This window comes from Heteronotia binoei, chromosome 7 (genome assembly GCF_032191835.1).
Source record: "Heteronotia binoei isolate CCM8104 ecotype False Entrance Well chromosome 7, APGP_CSIRO_Hbin_v1, whole genome shotgun sequence".
Taxonomy (NCBI): Eukaryota; Metazoa; Chordata; class Lepidosauria; order Squamata; family Gekkonidae; genus Heteronotia; species Heteronotia binoei.
The window spans coordinates 66,680,622-66,703,496 of record NC_083229.1 but is presented as its reverse complement, the minus strand read 5'-3'; the positions used below and the strand labels follow the sequence as shown (position 1 = coordinate 66,703,496).

General features: G+C 46.1%; 1 protein-coding gene across 1 annotated transcript in view; it reads left to right on the top strand.

Annotated features, from left to right (window-relative positions):
- The window catches only part of LOC132575216 (lipoxygenase homology domain-containing protein 1-like), a 192,448-nt gene that overhangs the window by 111,283 nt on the left and 58,290 nt on the right, over positions 1–22,875 (top strand). The gene's annotated exons all lie outside the window — the stretch shown is intronic.

Genomic DNA, 22,875 nt, shown 5'->3' with positions numbered 1-22,875 from the left:
GGCTTACCTTTTCCGCTTTCATAATACAAATAAACAAGCGCTATTCCAGAATAGTAGTAGTTACTGCAACAAAAGAGAAGTCTTATAGAATCGTAAAGGCTAACATTGTTTATACGTATGTATGTATTTGTCTGCACTCAAATACTATATCAGTGTATTAATTCCTATTTGTTTATATGTAGCAGGGGTCCCCAATGTGGCGACAATAGGTGTCATGGTGACTGCCAGGTATTTTTAGAAAATGTGTGGGGCCAGGTGGGGCTTTTGCTCAACAGGGTTCTGATTGGCCATTGGAAAGCTGATTGGTTGTGCACACTTTTAAAAAACTGTTTCAGTGGCAACTTCCAACACAATGTTGGCTTTATTTTTTCTCACCCTGCCCCCCCCCCATGTATTTTTGTTAATTACACATCTTATTCCCTGGATTTGGGCTTCTTCTGTGCCTATCTGTATGAGTCGTGTGTGTGTGATTTCCTTTCTCTCCCCCTTTGAGTAGAACTTCTACCTAAAATGCTGAAGAACTACTATCAGAGTTAGGCATAACCTCACTCCTTGACGTTCTGTGGTTGTCTTTTATCTTCTGTGCCAGCAATTTTGTGGTTGCACCCACCATCCTGTGTGAGAAGTCCAAAGGCGTCCACAGGCTCAAAAAGTCTGGGAACCCCTCATGTGTAGAACTATGGTGAACTTTTGCCGAAGTCCGAAAAAAACATAAAGCACCAGTCTACCCTTTACCAATTTTGTTATAAGTCTGTGTAACGTACTCAGTCTGGAGACGCGAGTAGGGCAACATTCTTTATTGGGAGCACGTTGCAAGAGGGAGGACACGCGGGCCGGGTCCCGCTTATGTACAATCCCCGGTACAGCCTACTGGACAGGTCAGGCCAATCCCGACCTGTTAAACTTCCCGCCACAGCTGGTGATTGGCGGGGGCTTTCGCGCCCCGCGCTGGAGGCGCCTGGGACAGCCCAGTCACCTTTGCGCATGGCGCGTATGGCTGCCGATACACTACACCCCTCCCCCCCTGGTTAATGAACATAGTCTTTAAGGTACGCGGGTGGTCGGCGCTCCCTGGTGGACCTTCTGGGGAGGTCCGGTGGAGGCGGCGCGGCTACCGCTGCTGGTGCGTCGGTGGGCCGTGGTGTGGCCAGAGGCTGCGGGTCTGGTTCCGTCGGTCTCTCGGGCTCTGTCGGTCCCGGCGCTTCGTGCGGCGGCGTTGCCGGTGTTGGGGCCGCGTCCTGTGGTCGGACCTCGGTTGGCTCTTCCCCGGATCTTGCCCCTTCTGTGTCCGCAGGTTCCTCCGGTAGCATGCGGCGGCGTAGCTGGTCTATGTGCCGCCGTAATACCTGGCCCCCCTCGGTTGATATATCGTAGTGGCGGGACCCCGTTACTCGTAGCACTCAGCCTGCCACCCACTCAGGCCCCCTCGCATAGTTCCAGGCGTATACTGGGTCGCCCGCAAAGAAACCCCTGGCCGCGTCCCGGACCTCGGGACTTCCGCGGGTCTCCGAAGCCCTGTTGGGGTGTAGTCTGTCCAGTCGGGTTATGAGCTTGCGCCCCATGAGGAGCTCGGCTGGACTAACCCCTGTGACCGGGTTGGGGGTGACCCTATTATCGAAAAGGAACGCGGCCAACCTGTGGTCCCAGTCGCCCTGCACGATTCGGCTCAGGGCTTCTTTTGTTGTGCGAACCATCCGCTCTGCCTGGCCGTTGGTGGCCGGGTGGAAGGGGGCAGACCTTATGTGCCTAATCAGATATCTCTGGAGGAACGCCTGGAAGTCGGCCAAGGTGAACGCGGTCCCGTTATCAGAGACTATGGTGTCCGGGATACCGTGTGTGCATAAGACCCTGCGCAGCGCTCTGATCGTGGCTGCGGACGAGGTGGACCCTACGGGAATGACCTCCAACCATTTGGTGTAGGAGTCCACGATTATCAGGAAGGTCTGCCCCTGGAATGGCCCCGTGAAATCCAAGTGGAGTCTTGACCATGGCTTCCTGGTTGACTCCCACCGTGTGGCGGGGGCGCTGGGAGGTTCGGGCCGCGACTCTTGACATATCTGGCACCTCCGGACCCAGCTCTCGATCTCCCCATCCATTCCCGGCCACCAAACGTAGCTCCTGGCTAAGGCCTTCATGCAGACTATGCCGGGGTGGGTCTCATGTAGGGATTCCAGAGCACGCTTTTGTAGCGGGGGGGGGGGACCACCACCCTACTTCCCCATAATAGGCACCCTTTGTGGGCTGCTAGTTCCTCCCTCCTGGTTTTATACGGCTTGAATTCTTCCCCCATGTTCCCTTCTGGCCAACCCCTCACCACCCAGTCGAGCACCCGTGCCAGTGTCTTGTGTTTCTGGGTGGCCCTGGCGACCTCCGCTGCATGGAGGGGCTGCTCCGGGAGGCTCTCCACTAGCATTACCTGGTGTGTGGGGGCAGGGTCTGGACCTACTTCAGGAAGTGGCAGCCGGCTGAGTGCGTCCGTGTGACCCATAGCCTTGCCGGCTCGGTGGACCAGTGTGTAAGTGTATGAGTTGAGGAATTGGTTCCACCTCAACACTCGCTGTGACAGAATTTGGGGGGGTTTGTCGGTCTGGGGCCAACAGACCTAGGAGGGGCTTGTGGTCCGTAGCAACAGTGAACCTCCGGCCGTACAGGTATTCATGGAACTTGCGGACCCCCGCCACGATTGCCAGAGCCTCCTTGTCTATCTGCGCGTAATTGCGCTCGGCCGGAGTCAGTGTGCGGGAGTAATACGCTACCGGTACCTCCCTCCCATCCGGGAGTTGGTGCCCCAGGACTGCTCCCACCCCATAAGGCGATGCATCACAGGCCAGGATGATGGGGAGGCCCTCGTCAAAATGGTGGAGCACCGCATTGGACACCAGGACGTCCTTGACCGCCTGAAACGCGGCGGCTTGTCGTTTGCCCCAAACCCAAGGGGCTTTTTTGTCCAATAGCTGGTGAAGGGGCTCTGCAAGGGCTGCCTTGTGGGGGAGGAATGAATGGTAGAAGTTAAGCACCCCCAAGAAGCTTTGTAGCTCCGCTTTGCAGGTGGGGGCCGGGGCTTGCACGATGGCTCGGGTCTTTTCTTCCGTTGGGTGGATTCCTGCTGCATCTACGGCGAACCCCAGGAACTCCACCCGTGGGACCCCCAGCAAGCATTTCTCCCTCTTAACCTTGAGCCCCGCTGCCTGGAACCGGCGGAGCACCTCACGTAAGCGGTTGCCGAACTCTTCGGGGTCCGGGGCGGCGACTAAAATGTCATCGAAGAACGGCTGGACTCCGGGGATCCCTTTAAGGAGAGCGTCCATTATACTCTGGAAGATCCCCGGAGTGACGCTTACCCCGAACTGTAGCCTCCTCACCCAGAAGGCCCCCCTGTGTGTCACAATCGTTTGGGCCTTGGCCGTCTTATTGTCTACCGGGAGCTGTTGGTAGGCCTGTGCCAGATCCAGCTTCCCGAAGATTTTAGACCCCGCAAGGGCAGCCAAGACGTGGCTCACCACCGGCACTGGGTAGGGGTTATCCTGCAGTGCCTTGTTTATCGTGCATTTATAGTCTGCAGAGATCCACACCTCCCCGTTTGGCTTGATTGGGGTTATGATGGGGGTCTCCCAGGTGGCGTAGTCCACTGGCTCCAGGACTCCCTGGGCCGTGAGGCGGTCTAGTTCGGCCTCTATTTTTGGCTTCAAGGCGAACGGGACCCTCCTCGCCTTGAGCCGAATCGGCCTGACCGTGGGGTCTAGTGGTAGGGAGATGGCCGGCCCTTTGTAGCTCCCTAGGGAACCATTGAATATGTCAGGGAACTCTTGGCATATCTCCCCGAACCCTCTGGGCGTTAGGGTTTGCCCCACCCCCTCCAAGCGGATCCCCAAGGGTTTGAACCACGCCAGTCCTAGCAGGGTGGTAAGCTGGCGCTTTACCACCAGGATGTCCAGCGGCCGTAGAAGGACCCTCGCTCGACTTGCACCCGCGCCCACCCCGCGATTTGCCCCGGGTTCTTCTGGAAGTCCCAGAGTATGAAGTCCGCCGGCCTTAGTTGAAGCTGCTGGCGGGGGCACAGTTTCCTCAGGGTCTCCTCTGCTATAATGGAAATGGAGGAACCTGAGTCCACCTCCATTTGGCAGGGGTTCCCTTCGATGAGGACCACCATTTTAATTTTGTCGGGGGTGGCGAGGGGCAAGTTCAGTACCTGAAGGGACGTGGAGTCTGTGGAGTGGAACTCCGCCGACTCGTGATGCGTGGTCGGCCTCCGGCGGTTGGGCTTGGCTCGGCAAGCCCTGGCAATTTGGCTGGTCTTCCCGCAGCTTCGGCAGTCCCAGGTCCGGTACTGGCAGTCTCTCCGGTCGTGGGGGTTGCCTCAGCTGGCGCACTTGGTGGCAGGAACCCTCTCCGACGCTGGAGGTCGATCGGGCACTCGGGGGCATTGGGCTGCTCTGTTGGGTGGCCTGGCGGGGCGACACAGCTGGTAGGCTTCTCCCTCCTCCGGGCGGTCGTGGTCCAGCTCCTCATGGTGGACGGCGTCTGTCCGGGCCTTGGGAACGGTCCTGGAGGTCCTCTCGAATGCCACTGCTTCGTTGAAAGCGCTCTGGAGGGTGAGCTCTTCCTTGGCGAAGAGCTTCTGCTGGAGCCTCTTGTCGCGGAGGCCCCACGTGAAGTGATCGGCCAGGGTGTCTTCCAGCTGGGGAAAGTTGCAGTTCCCGGCGATCCTGCGGAGGGCCGCCAAGTAGTCGGCGGCCGATTCCCCGGCAGCCTGGTCCCTTCTGTGGAACAGGAACCAGCGGGCCACCCGTGAAGGCTGAGGCAAGAAGTGGCCGGTGAGGAGTCTGCTGACCTCGGCGAAGGACTTCTCCGTGAGGCAGGCGGGGGCCGAGAGACCCTTGGCGATCTCGAATGTGGCCGCCCCGCAGATGCTCAGGAGAACGTCCCTCTTCATGCTGTCCTCCGTGACCTTGTTGGCCCTCAGGTAGCATTCGACCCTTTCCAAGTAGGACTCCCAGGCCTCTGGATTCGCTGGGTCGAACGGCTCAACGTGACCGGTGGTTCCGCCCTGGTTGGCCATGGTGGCTGCGGCTGCGGTCGTGGTCGGTGGTGCCCTTGGTCTCCGGCATAGCCGGTGAGGCTAGAATCCCACCTTCGTCGCCAGTGTAACGTACTCAGTCTGGAGACGCGAGTAGGGCAACATTCTTTATTGGGAGCACGTTGCAAGAGGGAGGACACGCGAGCCGGATCCCGCTTATGTACAGTCCCCAGTACAGCCTACTGGACAGGTCAGGCCAATCCCGACCTGTTAAACTTCCCGCCACAGCTGGTGATTGGCGGGGGCTTTCGTGTCCTGCGCTGGAGGCGCCTGGGACAGCCCAGTCGCCTTTGCGCATGGCGCGTATGGCTGCCGATACACTACAGTCTGATTCCAGGATTTGGGAAGGACTCCATTGCCATTTATTCATGATCATTGGGGAGGACTGTTTAGGTTTCAAATCCATGTTTCTGTGGAGTTTGCATTTTTTTTTTAGACCATTATTTTCAACAGTGGATCTAATTTGAGGATCTGGTAGAGCTATTTTTAAAGACAATAGCAACAAATTAACACCCGACATAGTTTTCCCTCTAATCTAAAGATAAAAGTTTCAAGCAGAATGGACAAAAAGGGTTCAGTTTTGCAAACCTCCCAAAGTAGATGCCCTTCAGTATATTTCTCTTGTTTCCTGTGAGAGTACAATGGCAGTGACATGTCAGGAAAGTGCTGGTTGCTGATGTCTCTCTTTCTCTGTGTATTTTTATAACCCTGCATGCATTGGGTTTCCTTATATACTCTTACAATGGCTGACTGACTTTTTTCTTTTTTATCTTTCCACTGGAAATTCTGTATTTCCCCTCCTCCCATGATGTGGTCTGTTGTCTCCTTTTTACAGATTAGGAAAGGTTACTTCTGCAGAAAACCACCCCACCCTGCCCCAACATTACAATCTTTGGAAATGTTTGAACTTTCCTCAAAAGTGGGGTGTCTGCATATGTGTGTGATTGCATGTGATGAATCAGTTATCTAATTTCTATGACATATATGTCTTCACATTGGCCATCCACTGTAGGGATATTTTAATTACTACAAATATCGAAGGAGCTCCTGGTGGGGGTCTCTGATTCCTCTGAAAATATTGCTTGGCTTAGAGTAGCTGCTGTGGGTCTTAAAAATCCCTTCTCTGGGGCTTGCCCCCAATGGTGAGTAGCTGGGAACACTCTCCTGATCCCTTTGCAAGGAGCCAATTGGAAGGAGAAATGCTGGTACATGGAAAATAAGGAGAAACAAAGAAAAACAAGACACCTGCTGCTGACAATGGTAAGCACCCCCAAATGAAAAACAACACAATTTTTGGGTCTTTTTTTTTCATCATGACCTAGACTTGCCAGCACTATTGTTATATTCTTTCTTTCTTTTGGGGGGAATTAAATTTTTAAAGAATGCTTAAGAATCCTGCACTCAGCAAAGCAACATCTTCTTGTGACCCCTGGCCCAAAAGACATTTGACTTGTCTCAACTAGGGCCAGGGCATTTTCAACCCTGGCCACAGCCTGATGGAATGAGCTTCCCCTAGAAGTCAGGGCCCTGTGGGACCTTTTACAGTTCTGCAGGGCCTGCAAGATGGAGCTCTTTCACCAGGCTTTTGAATGAGGCAGCAGGTGTCATTTATCCATCAGGCCCCTCCTATTGCTTTCTCTACAAATGAGCTTCTTTATGTAGACTTGGTTCCTCAGGAGTTGGAGATTATGTCTCACTGGATTGATTTGAATATATGAAGCTAATTTTGGTTGCCATCTTTGTGTATTAGATTGTAGTTTTAAATTTTGACAGTTTTAAATTTACGTATATTTTATTTTTATGGTTTTGTTGTTCCCTGCTTTGTACCTGTTCACAGGAAGGGTGGACTAAAAATCAAATAAATTAATCAATATTTGTGTTTATCATTCCAGAAATCAGGGTAACAACCTAAAGCAATGTGTTTTAATTAATATATATTTTTTCAGTTCAGGAATTTCAGAATGCATACCTCTAACTGCAGCTGCTGTGATAACTGCTTGCATTGAAAATTATAGTTTTATGGTGATATTAAGTGATGTGAATTTCTGCAGTTACTCTTCTCTATGTACAGATCACTTGATTTTTCAGCCATCGCATCACAAATATATCCATCCTGCCTTCCATGCACCTACATCCATCTGTTCATCCTTTCACCACCTTCATAACCATCATTGGGGCTGAAATGCATGTTACATTTGCCATGAGAAGGCTGCCAAAAATGATATCCCTTTGGCAAGTGATCCCATGTCCCGCTGAAGGAAGTAGAATCCTGTCAGTTTGCCACTCTTTATGAAAATCGAAAGAACAAGCTTCATCTTTCCACAATAAAGCAATAAGACCCTGAAAAGTGGCTTGGAAAAAATGCAACTGTGATTCTAGTTTCCACCTTCCATCAGCAATTAACAAATGCAAGGGTGTTGATTTTCTGCCTATTAATATAACTGCAGTACACACTGTGACATTTATTCCTAACAAGTCTGTGGGTTGGTATTTTATTAATTGTGTTTGCTCTCCAAAGACTAAATTGTAATTGCTAGATGAAGGCTGCTGCACACAAAAGTAGAAAATTCCCCCAGTCAAAGAAAGAAACTCAACACCATTGCCACTTTTCAGGTGTAGAGATGTGGAACTAGATAAGACTGACCTTATGTAATTAATTACATTTTTATTACACTGCTGTCATTTACATACTTTAAATTAAGTAACATTTTTGAGCACACTACAAGCTAGTTTAGAAACAGTGGCATAAAACCAACTGTCTGGAGACACCACCAGTCTCAGTCTCAGACCCTCCATTGCCACAGTGGGAGACATAGCTCCCAGTGGCCTGACCTCCATCAACAGAGACCTCCCGGCCAGGGCCCTTACCTGGCATCACAACTCCAAGAACAGGCAGAAGAACCAACTGGGGTCAACACTGGAGCAACCCAAAGAGGCTTGCACAAAGCAAGAACAGAAACCAGGGCAGACCAGGAAAGCCTACATTAAAGCAAACTAGACAAAAGCCAGGATGGGGCCACAGAAGCATGAAGGTCAACCAAACCCAAGAGGAGCCCAGGCCTGGAAGCACGGACTTGGATGGGCCAGGGGAAAGCAGGGCCAAGGACTGAGGGCTGGCAGTGACCCAAGGAACAATGGGTTTTGATATTTGTATTGTACCTAATGCATGCAGCCCAGGCTGCCTTCAGAGTCCTGTCTAAGGAAGATAGGAATGACTATGTAAAACTAAAGGCAACCATTTTAGACTAGTCCAAAATCTCACCTGGCACATACAGACAAAACTCCAGTCTATTATGTACAAGAGGAATGACTGCCCATTAGCCTTGGTGGCTGCTCTGTATGATGCTGCCTTCCAGAGGCTGCATCTGACCACCAACAGGAGGATAAAGATTGTGGCCTAGGTGGTACTGAGGCAACGATTCCAAGTAATCCCTTCTCAGGCTCAAGTATTGGGTGGCCTGCAGCAAACTGGCTGATCAGAAGGAGACTATTCTCCTAGTTAATTTTCTAGCTACAGAGCCCCATGACACCACCCATTAGGCAGGGCATTCCAATGTCAGGGCCTAACTGGACCTCTACAAAGAAGTGCTGAAACACCCAAGGGTGGTCAAGCCCACCAAGAATCCCAGGGGCCCATCCTCAAGCAAGTGCCATGATGGAATATTCCTCAGATGGAGGGGGGGGGGGCTTTATGCCTCATGCCCATAAATGACTGGCTAGTAGTAAAGTGATGGGCCAGGAACCCAGTAAAGAGCCCAGCAACCATATGTGGGCCATTCCAAGAAAAAAATGCTCCCTGATGGCATGCAGTGCCAGATGGGAAATGGCAATGCATATGAGGACCCAGGCAGCTTGTCCATTTCCCTTAATCATGACTGTCAGCTGCCAACTATCAGCTCTTCTTGATAGCAGGAGTTCCATGTCCATGATCAAGACCCAGCTTCTGCCCTTCCATTTGCCAGTCACCCAGACAGCTGCAACTGCATGCTTCCATCAACACACAATAGTACCCAGTGGTGTGAGTCTCCTTGACTTTCCAAAACAAGACCAGAGAAGTGGAACTCATCCAGGTGAGGGTACTGCCTTATCTGGTGCTCTTGGACCTGGATGGGCTAGGGTTAAGTAATTCATGAGGTCACTTCGCCACAGGAAATCCTACAAATAGATGACCCAGTTTCTGGGCCCACCAGCAGCAGTGACTTAGGTACTGAAGATGACCAGGATTCAGATACAACAGTGGAACCTTTATGCAGCAATGCAGTGCTGAGTGAATGTGACATGCAGGATGTACAGAAGGCCCAGTGACTACTGTGGGTTGTGCAGAAAGAGGGGAGGGGTAGTATAGGCTCACCCAGGAAATGGCAGTAGGTAAAACTATTACTGGTACCCCAACAATATCAGGCAGAGATATTTTCCTTCCCATGCCCCACAAGGAACAGAGACATCAGACAGGTTAAAATGGATAAAAGGAAGTACTTCTTCACCCAAAGGGTGATTAACATGTGGAATTCACTGCCACAGGAGGTGGTGGCGGCCGCAAGTATAGCCACCTTCAAGAGGGGTTTAGATAAAAATATGGAGCACAGGTCCATCAGTGGCTATTAGCCACAGTGAGTGTGTATATATAAAATTTTTTGCCACTGTGTGACACAGAGTGTTGGACTGGATGGGCCGTTGGCCTGATCCAACATGGCTTCTCTTATGTTCTTATGTTCTTATCAGGAAAGAAAATTAGGCTGCTTCATGTGGTTTGCCCATTGAGCAATCAGGGAGAATGGCTATTTAAACAGTGCAAGTGCCATTATATCAGGCTTTACCTTTAGGAGCTACCTGCCTTACATACCCTTCAGGATAAAATGTTGGATTTGTTGGTTGCTATGAACTCAAACAGGAATTTTTTTTGGGGGGGGGGGCTTCCTCAAATTCTCCAGAAATTTCCCCTTTTTCTTTGCCATTTCCAACTGCCACAGTATGGTGGATGTTAAAAAGGACTTATCCTCAGGATTTCTGAAGCCCTTTGGTGGGCTGGTGTTTACAGCTCAAGGCAGATCAATGAGCCCCTTGAGCTATTTGAGCATAGGTGAAGGTACAAAAGAAGCAGCCATGTCTGGCTGACCAAACAAAGGCAGCTGGGGAGGGAAATAACAGGTAATAATGGAATCATTGCACACACCAATGTGAGAAGATAGCGAGGGTGGCCAGCTTCTCTCACAACAATTTTTTTCCCTCCAGGCAAGAAAAAAATAAATTGTGGCTGTTGGACAGACTAAGCTTGGGGCCAGAGTGGGATTTCTTAAAGTTTGACAACCCCATTAGACACAGTTTTAAAGAACCCATGTGAAGAGAGATGAAGATTTAATAACTGGCCATCATCGTCTTAAACAGATCACTCTTAACTGAATCATTTTCTTGTGCTTGGTCTTTATTTTTGGGATATGATGGCACTGGGAACTTTCATATTACTTTATTATTTAAAGCCGAAACCACAAGTTAAGCTGGGTTTCACATCGTAACAACACCGTCAACTTGGCTAAATGTTCAGCTGCTCAAATTAAACAGTTTTTCTTTGCAAGGGGCAACCAATTAGTTCCAGCAGCTATTAAAGTGTTCAAAGCCAAAACGCTTGCCCAAATCCTCTATGGTATCCCTATTTGGATCTCAGCTTTTACCAGGAAAGTGGAGGGCATTCAAGCCTCATTCTTTAGACAAATTCTTGGTTTGCCAAAATGTGTGTCCTACTTTGCTCTCTGCTCTGAAGTGGGTCAGTCTTTGGTGGAGACAAAAGCCTGGATTGCAGTGTTTAAATTCTGGCTCAAAATTCATTTTAGAACAGATCCCAACAGCCTTCTTGATTGTATGAAAAGAGACCCATATATTTCATCCTGGACAGCAGTGCTTCTGTCTAAACTCAATCAATTGGGGTTAGAGGTAGATGATTTTTCTACCGCTGATGAGTCATATATCTCCAGATGTATTAAACTGAGACTATGGGAATTGGAGGAAACGAAATTACGGCCAACTGACCCTTATATTTGCTCTCCAGCTTCCTTAGGTCTTTATGCTTTTTGTGGCAAAATGCCCAATTATCTATCAGACCTAACCACTCCAAGTCATCGCAGGGCATTTATGTTGGCTAGACTAAACGCGTTTCCCTCCAAAGTTTTACAAGGGAGATATCAGCGAGTCCCTTTAGCCGACAGACTTTGCTCCTGTGGAGCAAATTCCCCTGACTCAATCCAGCATATATTGCTTGATTGTTCTTTATACCATAACCTCCGTAAAGATTTATTTGGCAAGCTTTCTTTTTCTCCAGATTTGTCTATTCTGCCACCCTGTTATTATTTATTGAGTGATAGTGAGGGGGTGGTTAGTGAGGCTGTGGCAAAATTTCTGGCTGACATCCTTAAATTTAATTCTGACCATGTTGGAATGCATCTGTAAGCTCGGTTTTATTTTGATTTTATCTCCAATGTTTAAATTTTTATATTCTGTGTATTTTTATCTGAATCTTTTATGCCATTAAAGGTTTGGTATATAAAGCCGAAATCACTTTTCCAATAATTTTCTATTCTAGTTTCAGTGTTTTAATCTCAATATTTTATATTGGCCATCAGGGAGGGGCTGTGGTCAAGCAGTAGAACATCTCCTTGTCATGCACAGGGTTCCACATTCAATCTTGGCATCTCATGAAGTTTCTTCTAGTCTGAATAAACAATATGTGGACCAATGGGCTGATTTGAAAACCTTGTCCCTAAGTTACAATGATTGCACTTACAATTCATGTACAAGGTACACTTAACTTTTCTTTATACATGTGTTGAGTAATTCTCATGCTACATTCAATGCACATACAGCAGGACATGCAATTTAAACTCCATCTTTATCCAATTACTGATCACCAGTTTAATTTGTTAAGTAGACACACATTTGGTATATGTGTGTAGGGATGGGCATGAACTGGCTCACAAACCAAAATTTGTTATAAATTTTGGCCAGTTTGTGGTTTGCAAAGTCAAGTTTGTGGAAGGGCAACCGGCATGAATTCTAGCATTGGACTGTTTTTCTTTTTCTCTGGGTCTCAACTCTCCCCCCTGTCTTTGTCAGTTTCAAAGCAGCCTTGTCAATTGCCCCCCCCCTTCCCTGGCATTTTGGGTTCCCTTCTCATTTTCTTGAACAGGGCTTGCAAAATCCCCTCACCACACTTGAAGTGTGATTCTTTTTGTGTTAGACATCAGTCTTGTTGAGCTAGTTTTAAGCACTTGCCACAATGACACTGGATTCTGCTAGGCACTCTTTGATTGCACTGTTGCTGGGCTTGCAAAAATGCACCCCAACACTGTAGTCAAAAATGCTTGAGGAGGGCTTTGACTCTTGAAAGGTTACACCCTGAAACTTTTGTTGATCTCTAAGGGGCTACTGGACTTGACTCCAAGTGCCTAAACCAAGTTGCTTTGCTTGGGATGGATTTATTTTATTTCTGCTTCCATCAAGCTGATAAATTAAGCAGTGTAACTTGAGTCTAGCATTGGACTGTTTTTCTTTTTCTCTGGGTCTCAACTATCCCCCCTGTCCTTGTCAGTTTCAAAGCAGCCTTGTCAATTGTGGACAACAGGACTACTCCACAGTAAGAGGTTTAAATATCCCAGTATGTATAATTATGCTCTGTTCATATTTAAATCAATGTAAAATGAAAGCAAGATTACTGACATTTGGAATGCAACTAGCTTAACTCATGTTGGGTTATGATGTTCAACTTGGGTGGTGGGTGCGTATCCAATATTTGGAAGGGACCCCCCCCCCCCCCACACACACACATGACTGGGAAGTTAGAGCCCATGGAAATCATGGGATCATCACAGTTAAACAAGTTCAGCTGTTAAGATATGCAGAACACTTTCCTAGGAGTAAGCCCTGCTGAATAGACCAGAGTAGGATTCTGAGTAGTCCTGTTTAGGATTGCTCTCAAAATTGCACTTGGCTGTTGTAAAAACAGAAGTAGAAATTCAGAATTATGATCTTGTCCCAGAAGATTTTATCTCACCCTCTTCCCCAACAATAAAAACGAGCAATTCAACTACAACCAAAACCTATTGCTGCTGCTGCTGCAGCAGCTTCTGCTGGTAATGACTAAATCAGAGTTGTGTTAAAATTTCTTCTCTGCTCTATATTCAGTAGGTACATCCTAGCTCTCAGTCTCAATCTGTCCTACAGCCTACCTTGCAGGTTGTCATGCATGTTAAGCTCTATATTATAAGCTGAATTTTATTATTGGGCAGCATCAGTTGCATTGCTCCTGAATCCAGAAATTATTTCACTTGGTGGCCCTATGATTCTAGCAGCAATAATTTTACTCTGAAATCCATGGTCCCTATTTCAGAATCAAACATGCTTAACATTACATAGTGGCACTTCTCAGTGGAAGAGTGTAAAGGCGGGAGCAGTGAGAAAAACCTCGATGTTGAACTTGAAGCTGCAGCTCATATCCTGCTGTTATAACAGAAAGCCAGAGGCTATTTTGGTTTTGGAAAATTGCAGTTAGAAAGCCTAACATCTCCTTATCTAGAAGCATCTATCCTTTTTCTATTGGTGTATCCCAGTGGGGTCAGAGACCCCTGCCTCATCTCTGTGCAATGAGCCAAGTGCAAGGAAGACACACTAGTGGTCTGGGAAAGGCATTACATGGTAAAGTTGGAGCAAATGTGACCTGCGCCTCACAGGGATTCTGGTTTAAGTTTCCCTCCCCATATTTAGTTTCTACTGGGAGATTCTCTGGTCCTTTGGAAACAATGGAGGATGGGACACCTTTTGAGGGGTCTTAACCATAAATCTAATCTTTACCAAACTTGGCAGGCAGGTAGAAGAGAATTAGCAGGAAATCCCCTGTGAGTTTGATGTCTGTAGCAAATGGGAGAGCAGTCTATCAGGTCACAAATCTCACAAACTGAACCAGTTCATATGCTCCCTAAAAGTTTATGACAGTTCATGGTTCATGAATCAGGTCCACCAAGAACCACAAACCAAATAGCATTTTCCCATTTCATGCCTGTTCCTATATATGTGTTCACTGTAACATATAATATGTGAACATGCTAGTGTAAAACAGCTTCAGGTGTATTCATGTGTGTATATATATATATAAAATGTAAACATAAAACCGTTAGTTTGTCACTTTCTATGTCTCTGCATAGAGAGCAAGATTCAGTAAATAAAAGAACTGTATGATCTTATATTAGTGAGATGCATTTCTGTCTTTATATATTTATAGCCCATCTTTCAGCTCACCATGTCCCTCAAGGCAGCTGATAGCTCTAAAACCATGAGAGTATGAGCTGAGCAGTCTGTAAAGGGTCAGTTTCTTGCTTGTGATGGGCAGGCAAAGAGCAAGCTAAGCTGTTGGGTGTTCAAACATCTCTGAAAGGCACTATATTCCTTTTGTTCCCGCTCTTGATGTGTCTTGCATATGAGCCGCAGAAGTCTTTGACCCAGTTTACACAATTAGCAGAAATGAATGTTAAATACAGCCTTTCTAAAATCATACCACTACAGGCTGCAGATGGATGGTTACTGATATGAATGCTTTCCAATGAAAAATCTCCCTGCATGTTGACCTGTAGTGTTTCGGAATACTAATATGTCAATGAAAGGTGTTCTATGTGTAAAGAGAGGCATTTTGTGGAGGAAAGTACACAGATCAGGAAAAGCTTTACCGCAGTTTTACCTGTTGTACAAAGCATTATTTTATGTATCTATGCATGTATTTGGTTTTGATCTTACTTTTTGACCAGATTCCTAAAGGGAAATAACATCTTATTAAAATACAAATAAAAACACTAGCTAGCAGGAATGTATAGGTTATGTTTTTGAGTAGGAAGCTTCTACTTCAAGAATAAAAGTTGGATGTTATAGAGAAGGAATGCCTTGTAATTATGAGAGAAGTTGAGATAATACCTACAAGGCATTAAATTTGCTCTTCATATTGTTCACTCACCTCTGTGTTGACTGCATTGCACAAAAAGAGTTAACAGTAAATTGATCTCATGGATTGGGTTACATCTGAACTAAAACTTTGACATGGTCAATGAGAAGGAATAGGGAATTATCATTGCTAATACCATCTCATAGGGGTGGCCAAACTTGCTTAACATCAGCTGTCAGAATAAATAGATCCAGGTGGGCAGCAGCGTTGGTCTGAGAGGAGCAGAACAGAGCAGAGGTCTGAGAGGCGAAGAACAGAGCAGAGCAGCTCTGATAGCTGAGACAGCGGGAGAAGTTGCTGAGAATTTCTGAGTTTTGAAAGACTTCATTCTGAGGTTTGTGGGGCTGCCTAAAATTCTGAGTTGTGATAGCTGGAGAACTGCTCTTTGTTTAGTTGAGTGGGCTAAAGGTGAAAGAGATTGAGAGTGATTGCTGCTGATTGCTTAGGAGTGCCTCTGCTCCACCCTCTTGGTATTTTAAGCTGCGCCTTGCCAAAGGCATGAGCCTTTGGTGCGAGCCGAAGGGCGAGAGCTAAAGGGCTCTTGGCCTGTGGCTCTTTGGCTAGGGGCTCCCTAAGGACCAGGAACCCAGATCCCTGATTTCCTTGTTCTCCCAAAAAGGTAAGAATGCCAGCGGGGGGGGGGGGGCTTTCCAGTGTTTTGCACTGAGTGTCACATGTATGACTATCTGCCCAAAGGACAGAAGTCTTGGGTGTGTGCTCAATGCAAGGAGCTCCTGGTCCTCAAGGAACGAGTTCATACCCTTGAGGCCAAGGTGACTGCCCTGGAGAAGCAGAGACGGTCAGTTAGGCACTTGGGGAAGACTCTCGGCTGCTATATTCAGAGCCCTGCTCTGAATGTAGCAGCCCCGTTGCTGCCAGAGAGCGTGAGGGTCGAGAGGGACAGGGCACCGTGCTAAGGATAAGGGGAATGAGCCCTCAGAAGGGACCTCTTCTTTGGTTGGTGAGCAGGAATCATTTAGTGCCAAGGAACCATCCCTGGGCAGGAGGAAAGGGGGGGGGGTTGGTAGTTGGTGATTCGATCCTTAGGCAAGTAGACAGCTGGGTGGCGAAACCGCGTACTGACCGTATGGTGACTTGCCTGCCTGGTGCGAAGGTAGCGGACATTACGCGTGTAGTAGATAGGCTGATAGACAGTGCTGGGGAGGAGACTGTGGTTGTGGTGCATGTTGGCACCATGTGTTCCACGTGCAGGGCAGGAGACACAGGCACAAATTAGAAGTCTCAATGTGTGGATGAGACGATGGTGTAAGGAGGAAGGGTTTAAGTTTGTTAGGCACTGGGATGCTTTCCGGAACAAGCAGGAGCTGTACAAAAGAGATGGTCTCCACTTGTCCCTGGATGGAACCAGGCCGCTGGCGCTTAAAATCAAAAAGGTGGCAGAGGAGTTTTTAAACTAAATCTTGGGGGAAAGCCGACAGGAGATGAAATGTCTCTGGTTCGGGAGGACTCGTCTCAAAGAGATGAAGGGTTGGCTGCTATTTTTCTACCAGGTAACGGATCCGAGTTGTCCACTGTGATGGTGACAAACAGTATGGACTGTCTGCCAGAGTCTTGAAGCGGCAGGAAGAAGGTGGCGGGCCTAGCTTGCCTGGGAAATTATAGATGTTTGTATGCAAATGCTAGAAGTGTTCGAAGTAAAATTGGTGAATTGGAATGTTTAGTTTTGGGAGAAAACATAGACATTGTGGGAATTTCAGAAACTTGGTGGAATGAGGAGAATCAGCAGGACACGGTGATTCCTGGATATAAGTTATATCGGAAGGATAGGGAGGGAAGGGTTGGAGGTGGGGTGGCTCTGTATGCCAGAGAGGATATACAATCCAGTAAGACTGAGGTCAGAGAATTAGATTCCCTTTTAGAAATGCTTTGGGTTGAAATAGAGGGCCCAAAAGGAAATTTAACTATGGGAGTTTGTTATCGCCCACCAAATCAAAAGATAGAGGATGATTATAATATGATGGAAGGCTTAAAGATAGCAGCTAAACGTAAAAACTGTGTCGTAATAGGTGATTTTAACTACCCGCAGATTGATTGGGTCAATATGTGTTCTGGTCAAGAGAAAGAGATTCTTGATGCTCTCAATGACTGTGCTATGGAGCAGATGGTCTCAGAACCTACCAGGGGTGGGGCGATCCTGGATTTGGTCCTAAGTAATGCCCAAGACTTGGTGAGAGATGTAAAAGTGATTGTGCCACTTGGGAGCAATGACCATAATGTTATTGATTTCACCGTTTGTATAAATAGGGAGTTGCCCAAAAAGACCGCCACAACCATATTTAACTTTAAAAGGGGTAAATTCACTGAGATGAGGAGGCATGTGAGGAGGAAACTGAAAGGAAAGGTAAATACAGTCAAAACCCTTGGGGAAGCTTAGAGACTATTTAAAACTATAATCCTAGAAGCTCAGATAAAATACATACCACAAGTTAGGAAAGGCACAAACAGGCATAAGAAAAGGCCTGCATGGTTAACAAACGAAGTAATGGAGGCTGTAAAAGGTAAGAAGGACTACTTTAAGCGGTGGAAAACCAATCCAAGTGAGATTAGTAAAAGGGAACACAGGCTGTGGCAAATCAAATGCAAGACAGTGATCAGGCAGGCAAAAAGGGACTATGAGGAGCATATTGCAAAAAACATAAAGACCAACAATAAAAATTTCTTCAAATATATTAGAAGTAGGAAACCAGCCAGGGAGGCAGTGGGGCCCTTGGATGACCATGGGGCAAAAGGATTACTGAAGGAGGATAGGGAAATGGCTGAGAAGTTGAATGAATTTTTTGCCTCTGTCTTCACTGTGGAAAATGAGAACTTTTTGCCTGCCCCAGAACCACTAATTTTGGAAGGGGTGTTGAAAGACCTGAGTCAGATTGAGGTGACAAAAGAGGAGGTCCTACAACTGATGGACGAATTAAAAACTAACAAGTCACCGGGTCCGGATGGCATACATCCGAGAGTTCTGAAAGAACTCAAAGTTGAACTTGTGGATCTTCTAACAAAAATCTGTAATCTTTCATTGAAATCTGCCTCCGTTCCTGAGGACTAGAAGGTAGCAAATGTCACCCCCATCGTTAAAAAGGGTTCCAGAGGAGATCTGGGAAATTACAGGCCAGTCAGTCTGACTTCAATACCGGGAAAGTTGGTAGAAAGCATTATCAAGGACAGAATAAGTAGGCACATTGATGAACACGGGTTATTGAGGAAGACTCAGCATGGGTTCTGTAAGGGAAGATCTTGCCTCACTAACCTGTTACATTTCTTTGAGGGGGTGAACAAACATTTGGACAAAGGAGACCCGATAGATGTTGTTTACCTTGACTTCCAGAAAGCTTTTGATAAAGTTCCTCATCAAAGGCTCCTTAGAAAGCTTGAGAGTCATGGAGTAAAAGGACAGGTCCTCTTGTGGATCAAAAACTGGCTAAGTAATAGGAAGCAGAGAGTGAGTATAAATGGGCGGTCTTCACAGTGGCGGACGGTAAGCAGTGGGGTGCCGCAGGGCTTGGTACTGGTTCCCATGAACTTTAACTTGTTCATAAATGATCTAGAGTTGGGAGTGAGCAGTGAAGTGGCCAAGTTTGCGGATGACACTAAATTGTTCAGGGTGGTGAGAACCAGAGAAGATTGTAAGGAACTCCAAAGGGATCTGTTGAGGCTGGGTGAGTGGGCGTCAATGTGGTAGATGAGGTTCAATGTGGCCAAATGCAAAGTAATGCACATTGGGGCCAAGAATCCCAGCTACAAAAAGAAATTGATGGGTTGTGAACTGGCAGAGACTGACCAAGAGAGAGATCTTGGGGTTGTGGTACATAACTCACTGAAAATGTCAAGACAGTGTGCGTTTGCAATAAAAAAGGCCAACACCATGCTGGGAATTATTAGGAAGGGAATTGAAAACAAATCAGCCAGTATCATAATGCCCTTGTATAAATCGATGGTGCGGTCTCATTTGGAGTACTATGTGCAGTTCTGGTCACCACACCTCAAAAAGGATATTATAGCATTGGAGAAAGTCCAGAAAAGGGGAATTAGAATGATTAAAGGGCTGGAACACTTTCCCTATGAAGGAAGGTTGAAACGCTTGGGACTCTTTAGCTTGGGACTCTTTAGCTTGGAGATGATGATATTGGATTTATATTCTGCACTATACTCTGAATCTCAAAGTGGTCACTATCTCCTTTACCTTCCCCCCCACACACACACACACAACAGACACCCTGTGAGGTAGGTGGGGCTTAGAGATCTCTTATAGCAGCTGCCCTTTCAAGGACAACTCCTACGAGAGCTATGGCTGACCCAAGGCCGTTCCAACAGCTGCAAGTGGAGGAGTGGGGAATCAAACCCAGTTCTCCCAGATAAGAGTCCACACACTTAACCACTATACCAAACAGGCTTTCTAAGAGAAATACATTGGAATATTGTAGATATATAACTATACTTGGTGAAATTGGGGTTTAGCATATGTAATGAGAAAAGAAACCAATATCCCTGTTCTGTCCTGGGGAGGTGTTTGTTCCAAGTTTCATAATAATTTGTAATTCAGTAATTTCCCTCTCCATTCTGTTCTTGAAGTTCTTTTGCATTAAAATAGCAACTTTGAGGTCACCCATTGAGTGTTCTGAAAGGTTATAGTGTTCTCCCACAGGTCTCTCAGTTTTGTAATTCCTGATGTCAGATTTGTGTCCATTTATCCTTTGGCATAGGGTTTGTCTGGTTTGCCCTATGTAGAGACCTGAAGGGCATTTTTGGCATTTAATGGCATATATGATGTTGGAAGATGAACAAGTGAATGAGCCTGAGGTGGTGTAGTTAATGCTATTAGGTCCAGTGAATGTGTTCTCTGGGTGTATGTGGCAGCAAAGTTGGCACTTGGGTTTATTGCAAGCTCTAGTACTGGTGTCCATGAGAGATGAGATATTGTATTGTTGTGAGTGAGGAGTTGTTTGAGATTAGGGGGCTGTCTGTGTGCAAGAAAAGCTTTACCCCCCCCCCCCAATATTTTTGAAAGAGAATTGTTATTGTCCAATAGAGGTTGTAAATTGTTGATGATATGCTGAACTTTTTTCAGTTGAAAGTGTTACGTGACCACTAGTGGTGTTCTGTTATTGTCTTTTTTGAGTCCGTCTTGTAACAGGTTCTGGCTTTGTTAATTTGTTTCCTGACTTCATCGGGTGGGTACTTTAGTTCCAAAAAGGTTTGTTGTAGATCCCTCAGGTGAGAATCTTTGGCAGTAGGATTGGAGCAGATGCGGCTGTAGTGTAGAGCCTGGCTGTATATAATGGATCATTGATATGTTTGGGATGGTAGCCTCTAACCCTCTCTTGAAGCTGGCTATGCTTGTAGCTGCTACCACTTCCTGTGGCAGTGAATTCCACATGTTAATCACCCTTTGGGTGAAGAAGTACCTCCTCTTATCCGTTCTAACCCAACTGCTCAGCAATTTCATCGAATGCCCACGAGTTCTTGTATTGTGAGAAAGGGAGAAAAGTACTTCTTTCTTTACCTTCTCCATCCCATGCATTATCTTGTAAACCTCTATCATGTCACCCCACAGTCAACGTTTCTCCAAGCTAAAGAGCCCCAAGCGTTTTAACCTTTCTTCATAGGGAAAGTATTCATAGGGTATGTTTGTCAGTCAGTAGGTTTCTGGTATAAGGTAGTGTCTATGCGTCCATTGTGCATTTTTATAGTGGTGTCCAGAAAATGCATTTCTTGAGTAGATTCTTGAGTAGATTGTTGAGTAAATTGGTTTATTGTCAGGTTGATAGTAGGGTGAAAGTCATTGAATGCTTGATGGAATGCATGCAGGGCTTCTTTACCATAAAAATGTCATCAATGTAATACAAATATAAGAGTGGTAGGAGTGGGTGGGAGTCTAGGAAGCGTTGTTTCAAGTCAGCCATAAAGATGTTAGCATATTGTGGGGCTATATGGGGGCCCATGGCTGTACCATTGATCTGTATGAATAGTTCATTGCCAAATCTGAAGTAGTTATGTGTGAGAACAAAATGGCACAGTTTGGTGGTAAAGATAGCTGTATTTTTGTCAAGAGATTATATCACTTACAGTTTGTAATCCATTTTGGTGTGGGATGTTGGTATACAGAGATTCCATATCCATGGTGGCTAAGATAGTATTCTCTGGAAGATTGTTCAAAGACTGTATATTCCTCAGAAAATCTGTAGTATCACAAACATAACTGGGAGCACTGGTGGCATAGGGTCTTAGAATAGAGTCCATATATCCAGATACCCCCCTTGGTGATTGTGCCTATCCCCAACACAATGGAGTATCCCGGGTTGCCTGGTTTGTGTATTTTGGGTAGGAGATAAAAACACCTGGTTGAAGTTCCTGTGATGTGTCTGACAGGATCTGTTTCTGAATGTTCAGTGGTAATTCCTTTGTAATCTTGTTTGGTTCTTTTTTATATTCCTGTGTGATGTCTAATGCTACCCAGATCAAAGGTTTTCTCAACTTGTTAATTTTGCTGTGCTCCCATTGGAATACTAAACCACAGCCCACCAGCTATATGTAGCTCTGCTCACCGTACTTCATTTCTCGTCTGAAGAAGTGTGCATGCACGCGAAAGCTTACATTCTGAATAAAACTTTGTAGTTTTATTCAGAATGTAAGCTTTCGCGTGCATGCACACTTCTTCAGATGAGGAATGAAGTACGGTTGGTCTTAAAGGTACTACTGGACTCCCACTTTGCCAGAATAAATGTCAGCTGTTTGAGAGCTGCAGGACATGGACATCAAATATTGGAGGGAGGGAGATAGATGGTGGAAAGAATGCAACTTTAACTTTAAATGCATTCTCCAAGCCACTGGCTGGCTTGGCTTGGAGAAGTGATTTAAAGAGAAAAATGCCTTCTCCAAGCTGGCTGAAAGGGTGGTGGGAGCACTGAGAGCCACACAATATGTGTGAAAGAGCCACATGTGCCACAGTTTAGACACCCCTGCCCTCTCATGAGGACAAGAATTATTATTCATCAGCTTGTGTTTTAATTATTCTCTGTATGATGCTGTTAGAAATCAAAATCAGATTTTTTTTTTTTTTAAAAAAAGTGGTATGTTCTGCGTTTTCTGTATCTGCACGAGTCAGTAACAATTCAGCTCTATGGGGGAGTAGGGAAGTTAAAACAAAGCAATTGTATGGGAGGTGAATGAATGTGGGTGGAGCAGGCTCAGGAGACAGGTTTTTAAAGAATAAGTTTTGTTTTCCTGAACTCATATGAGAAGGTTGTAAAATTCAATACATTGATATTATACATTCAACAAGGGGACAGTTTATGACTAATACTTTGTTTCTGTTCCCTAATTTGCCTACCTGTATTTAAACCACAATAAGGGTTGTTAAAACCAATTCCATTTTCCTCTGGGTTTGAAAACAGCTTTCAATTTAAAATTAAAAACGTACTGAGTTTGAAAACAATTTTCAATTTAAAATTAAAAGCATAAAATAAAATGAACCTGTGGGAGAAATGGGGGTTGGGAGAGAGGAGAACAGACTTAGAGGAGGAAATAAAAACACCAATCTCAACAACAAAACACAAAAACCCAGAACTTAAAATCAAAACCAACAAACAAAAAACCCCATCTCCCACTGCCCCCCCCCCACAAATATGGTAAAAATTCAGTTTCTTTTAATAGGGGGGGGAGAGATATTGAAATGCTAATAATACTAAACTGCTCAAAGAGTGGGTTTGTAAATGTTATTTTGGCCACCTCCCTGCTTGACTTACAGATATTTTTACAAAAATGTGGTGAACAGACATAAGTAGTAGTTTTTTAACTGCATATTTAT